The sequence below is a fragment of the Diceros bicornis genome, chromosome 3 (assembly GCF_020826845.1).
Source record: "Diceros bicornis minor isolate mBicDic1 chromosome 3, mDicBic1.mat.cur, whole genome shotgun sequence".
Lineage (NCBI taxonomy): Eukaryota > Metazoa > Chordata > Mammalia > Perissodactyla > Rhinocerotidae > Diceros > Diceros bicornis.
This window is the reverse complement of record NC_080742.1, coordinates 18,710,665-18,719,841: the sequence shown is the minus strand read 5'-3', so window position 1 is coordinate 18,719,841 and position 9,177 is coordinate 18,710,665. Positions and strand designations below refer to the sequence as shown.

Below are 9,177 nucleotides of genomic sequence, written 5' to 3'. Positions count from 1 at the left end.
AGTTCTTTCCTCCGCCTTTGCTAAGCTTCCTCACACATATGGACTGATGAATATTATTTTTTTCATTTATTTTGTTTCTAGTATTTAGTTGTTTCAGGCTAGATAGTAATTTTGTAACCTATTACTACATCTTAGAAGAATACATGTCTGAACTATATTTTTATGGGCAGTTATGATCCAAATGTGATGTATTTATTTTACTCTGATGTGAAACCAAAGATTCAACTATAGCATAAAGACCAATATATTTAAAGGTCATGAAAAGCAGAGTACATGATGTACAAATTGGAGAATTGGGTCATTTCCCTTATAATGTGACACTACACTGTCATTGAGGAACACATTTAAAATAACATTGAGGAACTGCACTGTGTTACAAATACGACAATAGCCATGTATGCCTTCAAATACCTCTCTTAGAACTGACTCACCATCTCTAGACATCAGTATAAAGAGAGTTATAATTCTCTTAAGGAATAAAAAATTCACACTTTTGAAATTTCACAGAAAAGTTTAAGGCTGAAATATTGTGGGTTCATTTCTCTTAACCTCCATGGTCAAATCTGATGCTTTACTCCAAATCACATTAAGTCTCTAGTTTAAATCCCAGCTCAACCTTATGACCTTGGGACTAAAGTTCTCATCATTTTAAGCTGACAGGATCGGTTTGACTCTTGGTTGAAGGGTCTGAGTATACCCTTGTGCATTCAGGCTGGCATTAGTTATTTTACCAAATGCAGAAGTTCTATAATCCAACTTGTATTTAGCAGTAATGCAAAATTAGCTATTGTCATTAACCAGCTGTCCAAACAAGATTTATCGAAGCTTCAATTTTCTCATTAACCTTCCTATAGAAAAAATTTCCAAATTCGGTGCCATCATTCACATGAATATGCATGTAAAAGTCTGCAGATTTGCGACCCAGAGTGAAATTCTCTGACAGTTTTGATTTGCCTGTGTCAGAACTCCTCTGATAGCTATCAAGCCAGTGTTCAAAGGCCAGCAGAGCCCAGCCATAAATTGTTGGTCTAGGAAATCTCTATCAGCATTACTGCCAAGACTGACACAATCTTGTTTACAGGAAGTCTTCAATTTTCTGTGTTTGGTACAAATATCATTTCAAGAGTCATTTGTCAGTCAATTCTTTCTCTGAAGTGATTTCTGTCCCTTAAGTATTGTCCCTATTTCATTTTTGGATGAAGGTAAGTACATTCTGCCAGGGACAGATTGACTACTCGGCAGCACTAAGCTGAATTGTCCTTGGTTACTATCTGAGGTATCATGTAGAATTTGCCACAGAATAAACCCACCAAAGGATGGGGAGGCTGGAGACCTAAATCCCTACTCTCATCCCTCATTATCTGAAAGTTGTCTTAGAAATATTAATTCCTGCATTTCATGATTGTGCAAGCCCATGGGTGAATGACTTTTTGTGGAGACAGAGTAACTAGACGTGGAACACTGGCAAACATGCGTAGAAATGTCCACCAGGTGGGCCACAGAGAAGGGACATGGTGCCTCACAGTGCCTACTACAGCATATTATTTAGATATATGTAAGTGAAGTCCAGAAGAAACAGCTAAACGGGTGGAAAATACTTGGATCTGGGGAAGAGTACTTATGGAGTTGGGCATTGGGAAGGAAGAGGGGACATTAGGGGACTTCAGTTTTTCACCTTAAGCTCCAGAGAGCAATTTGTCTTTTAAAATTATGCATATGCAATATTTCAATTAAAAATTAAACTGCAAATTGACAAATGCATGAACTATGGACTAAAAATATATTCCTTAAAAGTTGAGCTATTGCAGCATCTACTTAATTTTCCTTTAATATACTTTGCTCCTGTTCTGTTTCCTCCCATTGTTTCAGCTGAGACACAATAATCTAGAAAAGACAGGTTCTTTTTAACTTCATTTTAATAGATGGCTCAGGGTTGAGATCTGCCAAAGATCCGCCCAGGAATCCTGACTCACTGAAGAAGGGTGGAGATTTTCTGACCAAAGGGAGATTGTTTTCTCTTCCACCTCTTCTGAAGCAGCTCCTGCAGCCAACGCTTAAGGCCAGAATCAGATAACAGGAATTCAAGATCTGACTTCACTCTGAGCTACAAGATCCAAGACCTCCAGCATCTGCCCGTTTCACTGAGTTACTAATAGTCTAGGAGGTCAACAATGTTTCTCTGTTTTGCTTTAATGAAGATTAAATGAGAATTGTTGATATCGCATTATGAAGTTTCTTTTTTTTTCTTTTCAAAAGTAAAGTGCATATTTAGTCCTCAAGATTTTTAATTGGTGGCAAAAACCCAAGTACTGAATCCAGGAGTAATTTACCATATTATTATATTGCTCTGCAATATTCTACACATTCTTCTCTGGGTGCAGCTGAGACTATACATTTCCTGAGAACAGGCACTTCACCTTTTTCATCTCTGTGCACCATTTTCTAGCCCCAGAATGTTGGACATTATAATTATTGATAATTAATGTCTAATAATATTAATATCTAATATTTAATATTTGTGTAGGAATAGTAATGTTAATGAATGGCCATGTTTTAAAGACAAGAATCCCAAATTTTTGTCCTCATTATTATATAGGATTCCAAATCTGCATTTTTAACAAAGCCCATTCTTGGCAAAAGATGCCTTAAAATGTGCTTATTATCATTACTTTTATTGTGAAAATTTCAAGCCAGCAGTGCAGCTGGGGAGACGGAGGAAAGAAACTTATTTTGGCCAGGCGGAACTGTTCCACTCCTCACAAATCACACTACAATGGGTGTACCCTGGTTTGCCCAAACTGACAATCACTGCTTTCTAGAAGGATCGCTACTATGTAATTATATTCTCAAATATACTATGTACCATCAATTCCAATATACGTCCTTCAAAGAAGAGACTGAAATAGCTAAACATCTGCTACATGTATATCACATTCACAGAATTCCCAAATTGAAAGTAAATTTAAGAAGCATTAAATCAAACCACTTACTTTTTAAAATTAAATAACCATAGCCCACTCAGAAAAATAAATCTCCCAAGTAAACATGGTGAATCAGGTGCAGATTTAATATTTGAAATGAATCACCTGATTTTTGGTGCTAGTTCTCATTGTAGCCCACTGACTAATTTTTACCTGGATTTAATTGAAATGCATTTACTCACTGATGAAGTTGACATCAAAGCAGACTAAGAAATCTGTGAATTATATTATTCCATTTATAGTGTAAACATAAAATGTCAATTCTGGCTGCTGGAAAAAGCCAAGAAACTGGTAATTTAATAATATATGATTTCTAAAGAGAAATTAGCAATTATTTTATTCAAGAAATGGCAATGAAATAATAGGTAACTGCTTTTCATGAGAATAAAAATAACAATTTTCCTATTACATTCAAAAGATTAGAAATTTTGAAAATAATTTTAAGAAAACGTGTGAAATGCATAATCAGGTGAAGACTGGGTTCAAAGATTCATAATAGAAGTAACATATTTGTGCAACAATTTACATTATAACATACATTCAAGAATATTACCTCCGTTAATCCTTACAAGCCTGGGGGTATTGTTATAATTTCTGTGTTTTTATCACGTAAATAACCAGATTGAGAGCCATAGGTCATTTAACCAATGCAAATGACTGCTAAGAGCCAAGTGGGAACTTAAAGGCAAATTTGCTTACCACAAAATTCTTGTTTTGTGCGTGTGTGTTTGTTTATTATTTGTTTCATTAAGCTACTTCCCAACAGTTAAATTATATTCTGTTGTATAACCATTTCTTAGTTAGAAAAACATCAAGAGGAAAATTAATCAAAATACAAAAATTACTAAAAGTCTGATTTTTTCAATAATGCTCTGTATTTTTTGATTAAAAACCATTCCAAGTAAGCATAACGTCTGCAAAATATAATGAATTTTTAAAAAGTAATATAACATTAAAAGGTATTTAGAAATGCTAGACTAAATATCCCTACTGCCTCTGTCCATTTATTTTCAGATTGAATGATTTCCCATTTCTTTCCTAAAGGTCAAGGGGTTATTTATTTGTAAATATTTAACTACTTTAAAGCAAAAGTTATAACGAAATAGCTAACATATTACGTGATTTTGCCAAAGTACTGAGATTACTCGGTGAATGATATATAATTTATGCGTTTTTTTACCTTTGGAAGATAATTATAGCTCTCATAAGTCACCTATTCAAGAACTTCTTAGTGATTTAAAACAATCATAGAGTAGATAGTAAGTAAAGTACCTGGGAGGTAATCATTAACAAGGTAGGAATTTGTTTTCCATGTGCCATTCAGACTCCAGCAAATAGATACAAGCACACAGAAATCTGTGTATGGAACAGGCAGGAGTCTTGCTGTGAGGAATAGAAACTGACATCCACAAACAAACTAAAAAATAATATATTGTATGGATATCAAGTAGCTCACAGAATTGAGGGACATTTTAGCAAACGGGCAGGCACGAAGAGAGGAGAGATAAAAGGGAGCACAGGCAAGGCCAGGCCCAGGAACAGTCTAAACAATCTGCTGTCCGTCACAGCAGAGGTGACATTTCTGCACTGGGCACTCGCTGCTGTTGCTGGGCTCACAAGATTACCATCGATGCCCACCTCTGTATGCTGTTACCACCACCGCCGCCATGAATAGTTCTGGAACTGTTTCTACATGTTACTATCACAAATTTAAGATCCAAAGCCTCCAGCGAGCATCTAATTAGCCAAGACTAGGCACATGTCCATGCCCTAGTCTGTCACGAGTGGAAGAGGCTGTATCTGTCTCCCTTGGCTTGCTTATTTGGATAAGGAATATTTCTTCTCACCAAGACTCACACCACAGAGTATCCTCTCCAAAACAGAACAAATGTGCAGATGCCTGGTATAAACAAAAAGACCAATGCTTGCAAAGTATATCTGTATTGAGAATTATAGCTGAAACTGCATCAATCTCTACCAAAATAAGAATTGTTTTTCCTATTGGTATTTGTTATATTATTATTTTGGAAGATTTGTAAGCCCTTCTCTTGGTCTATGCCATTCATGAATAACCTTCATTTCTACAAATGCCAATTAAGAAAATATAAAAATGTTCAAAACTCAGTTTTTAATTAAAAATGAAATTAATTTTACTAAACCTTATAGAGAAAATAGAAGTACATTTTTACATGTTTATGGTATGGAAAGATATCAAGAAGAATATTTGTAGTTTTTGAAGCCATTAAATATTATGTATAATTGAGGAACAGCAAAGGACATAAGTATACAGTCATATATATATATATATATATATATATATAGCCCTTCTAACATGTTCATACTGTCACTGACTGGGTGTCTGGAGAAACTCAAAGGTGGGTTTGGAAGCAATTAACTGTTTTTCCAAGTTGTTTCTTTTTCTTTTGTATGTTAAGGAGATGTAACCACCAGCCATCCTGAAACTGACCAAGCCTAGCCACAAGACCTATGTCCATTACCTTTGCCTTATTTTATTTATTTATTTTTTTTGTGAGATAGATCAGCCCTGAGCTAACATCCATGCTAATCCTCCTCTTTTTGCTGAGGAAGACCGGCTCTGAGCTAACATCTATTGCCAATCCTCCTCCTTTCCCCACCCCCAAAGCCCCAGTAGGTAGTTGTACGTCATAGTTGCACGTCATTCTAGTTGCTGTATGTGGGACACAGCCTCAGCATGGCTGGAGAAGCGGTGCATCAGTGCACACCCGGGATCCGAACCCGGGCCGCCAGCAGCGGAGCGCACACACTTAACCGCTAAGCCACGGGGCCGGCCCACTTTTGCCTTATTTTTAATGCAAAGATCTTTCCAGGAGGAGCTTAGACTTCATTATGTGGAAGCGTGTTCTCCAACTGAGCCTGTCCAAGAGAATAACCCGCCTCTCCCTTTTGAATATTCATTCCCCAACCAAATAAAATTTCCTGCTTTCCTTTGTTGGAGGACGCCATGACTTTGGAAATGACTCCTCATGGGCTCCTATTTGCTGCAAATACACTTTACTTTGTGAGACAACTTCCACTGGTGTAGAGTCTTACTTAACTTACCAGGAGGTGAGCCCACTTGGTTCTGTTATCAATACCATGTATGTAGTATTTTGAATTTTCAAAGTGAGTTTATATAGATTATATATTTTCATCATAGAAACTAAGTAGAGAGGAAACTGAGGCTCAAGGACATGACACAGTGTTAACATCAGAGCTTAGATAAGAAAGACTTCATTATATCATTGAGCACACTTTGCTGGAACCTGTGGAAGCAGAGATATAGCAGATGCAATTCTATCTACTTTACCCAAGTTATATCTTCATCTCCTAAGGCTATAGAATGTTCTTTCTCTGAGCATTTCAGAGGAGTTCAAAACGGGTAATCAGAAGGAGCACCAACATGGCCCAATTCCAGCTGTTCCTGGAATTTAGAGGCCTCATTCTGCTATGAACTTTTGCCCCAACTCCAGAAGAAATGAGGTTTGGCATTCCCATGAAGTGACATCCTTCATCAATCCTCAGCCTCTTCCCCCTAGCTGTTCCTATTCAGCTGGAAGTATGTGGGCTTATTAAGAAACTATGTGGTTGCCATGGAGGTTCTTTATTTTTTTTTTATTTTTCCAAATCCCTCTAATTTGAATGACCAAAAGACAACCAGAAATGCTGGGCTTAAAAGCCTCTTGAGGGTTATCACTAGTCTAGATAGGACCATAATTGTCCTCCTCTCTATTCCAGTGAAATTCAGAATTGGGTCTCTGACAGATGCTGAGGATTGGCTGAACCCAATATTCCCAGTCCAGCTCCACACTTGTTTCCTCAATCTCTCTTGCAGCTAGGAATAGCTACCAATCAGATATCAAGTGGAATATGCCTGGAGAGCTGTGTAAAAATAGCTATTTTTCTAAGAGTGAAGAATGTATGGCATATACAAGGAAGAGAAAATTTAGATCTTCCTTTGAAGTTTGAAACAAACTCTCTCTCAAACTAATTTTTATTTAGTTGAAATTGATACCATAATCCTCGATGTAAGCAAACAATCTCTAGGGATGAGGAGTGACTAGTACAACTGAAATGGCGACAGGTTCTACAAGCCAACATCACAGTAAATCATATAAACACCTTGTACTGATACTGTTATTATTGTTATTCAGTTCAGTCAAGAATCTAGGGCTGCTCTAAGGATCAAAGGCATGAATGCATTTGAAAGTTCTTGGAGAACTATAAACTTCTAAATAGAAGGCACAATGCTATTACTATCTTTTCTTCTAATGACCCTTAACCTTTCACACTTCAGCACTTGACTCTACTTTCACCACCAGGGCTTCTCTGAGTAAACATTGATGATTGTTGAATTTCCACTTGCTTTAAGAGTATAGAGCATATCAGTGGCTCTATCTTCCACCTGTATCTAAACCACATGTTGGCAAAACTGTCAACTGGGCAGGGTTTGCTATGGGGAGCTCGCGCTCATCTGCAATCCTGTATTTTATTCCCTGCTAAATCGTTAACTGGAAAATTAAAAGTTTGTTTCATAAGGACATAAGCTGCAAACTTTTCAGAAGTAACACTCAGGACAATAATGAATGATGGTGGCCGACTGATAAGCAGTCAGCCAGTAGCTTCGTGAAATACCTAAGCCACCAGCCCTGCCTTTTAGGGAGCATTGCTGGGGCTTGCTTTGACCCCAGTCATTGAAAATCCCTATTCAACAACCAGGTCCTCACCTTTTGCATTTCCCCTAAGGAGGAAGCAGCCTGTGATTTAAATTCACCATTAAGATGAAGGTTTTCTTTTTCCCAACCTTGCTGCCAATTATTTCGTGGTGGCAGGTTTGGCACATTTGCCAGCCCCACAAGGCGTACAAACGGGTTCTCCATGGAGATGAAATTCCTCATTGTTGCCATTCCAAAAATGTATGCTTTGAAAAGAATGTGCTATGTTCTGTAAATACCTCCCCTACGGACACAAGTTTATATCTTTGCTACTGGAGTTTGAACATTTTCCTTTTTTGTGAGTACAGACACACATAAAGTGACCCCCCGCACTATAAGTGTCTAAGTCTGACACGCCTGCTGGCAGACACAGCTGAACTGACCTTTATTTTTTTCTCTTTTAATGACCCATCAACAGCTGGCCTCCTAAAGGGATGGGCAAGTCCGGTCATATTTTAAGCCAGATAACTTTTCAAAAAATTTGTCAAGTATTTTGCCAAACGCTCAAACTTCTATTTCCTTAAACCCTTGTGTATTTGAAGAAAAAATTTAATCCACGTGTTTGTGAATAACTTGCATTTAACTCATCAAAATATTTTATCAGAAAAATACTATCATCCAAAACAGCATATACATCTTGTTCTTTCAATTAATTTGTTAGTAAAATAAATTTATATATTATCTTATAAAATTTGGTGTGAGGCTCAAATTGCATTTAGTTCAAGGAAGTTCTAGAGTAAAAATAACATATTGACCTGAATGAAACAGGCTTTTTATTCTGAGGGGAGGGAAGTGATACTACGATTCACATATATGGAATTTAAAGCTGCATCCTTCCTTCTTTCTCCCCTTCCTCCCTTCCTCCCTTTCTTTTCTTTTCTCTTTTTCATTCCACGAATGTGGCATTTTCTGTTTGATTTGCTACAGTGCTATATTAGTTACACAATTTCCAGGAGGGCGTTCACGTTCTAGTCCACGTATATTGCACCCTCTAGAGTTGTGTACGGCATAACTGGCCAAGTCCTGCAATCTATCCCCAGAAGAAGCTACTCATATTCTAATTTAGTGTAAAATAATAGTGAATTTTAGTTCAGACTGAAGTTACCTCTCTAATAAATAGTAATATAATTGAACTGACAATAAATGAGTAACAAATTATAACACATATTGTTATAGATCTGGGACTATTTCAAAGGAAGAAAAAAAAATCTCAGCGCAGCTTTTCTGACTATTTCCCTCTGGAAGAATGTGGAGAAAAAGAATAACAGATAGATTATTGACCTCATGCAGGAAACTCTTTTTGTTTCAGGCAAATAAGGAGTTTCACCTTATTGTTCAAACATGTGGTGAAAGAGAAGCCAAGAAATTCCAAAGAAAATCCTTTTAGGCATAGATTGACCTTTGACCACTGAACTGCCTTCAACTGTTCTCAAGGAGAGGGAGAAATAGAATTTCAAGAGTCA

At 37.0% G+C, this 9,177-nt stretch overlaps 1 pseudogene; it reads right to left on the bottom strand.

Annotated features, from left to right (window-relative positions):
- Nucleotides 1–586: 586 nt before the first annotated feature.
- On the bottom strand, nucleotides 587–7,897 carry LOC131422816 (voltage-dependent anion-selective channel protein 3-like; annotated as a pseudogene).
- Nucleotides 7,898–9,177: the final 1,280 nt, after the last annotated feature.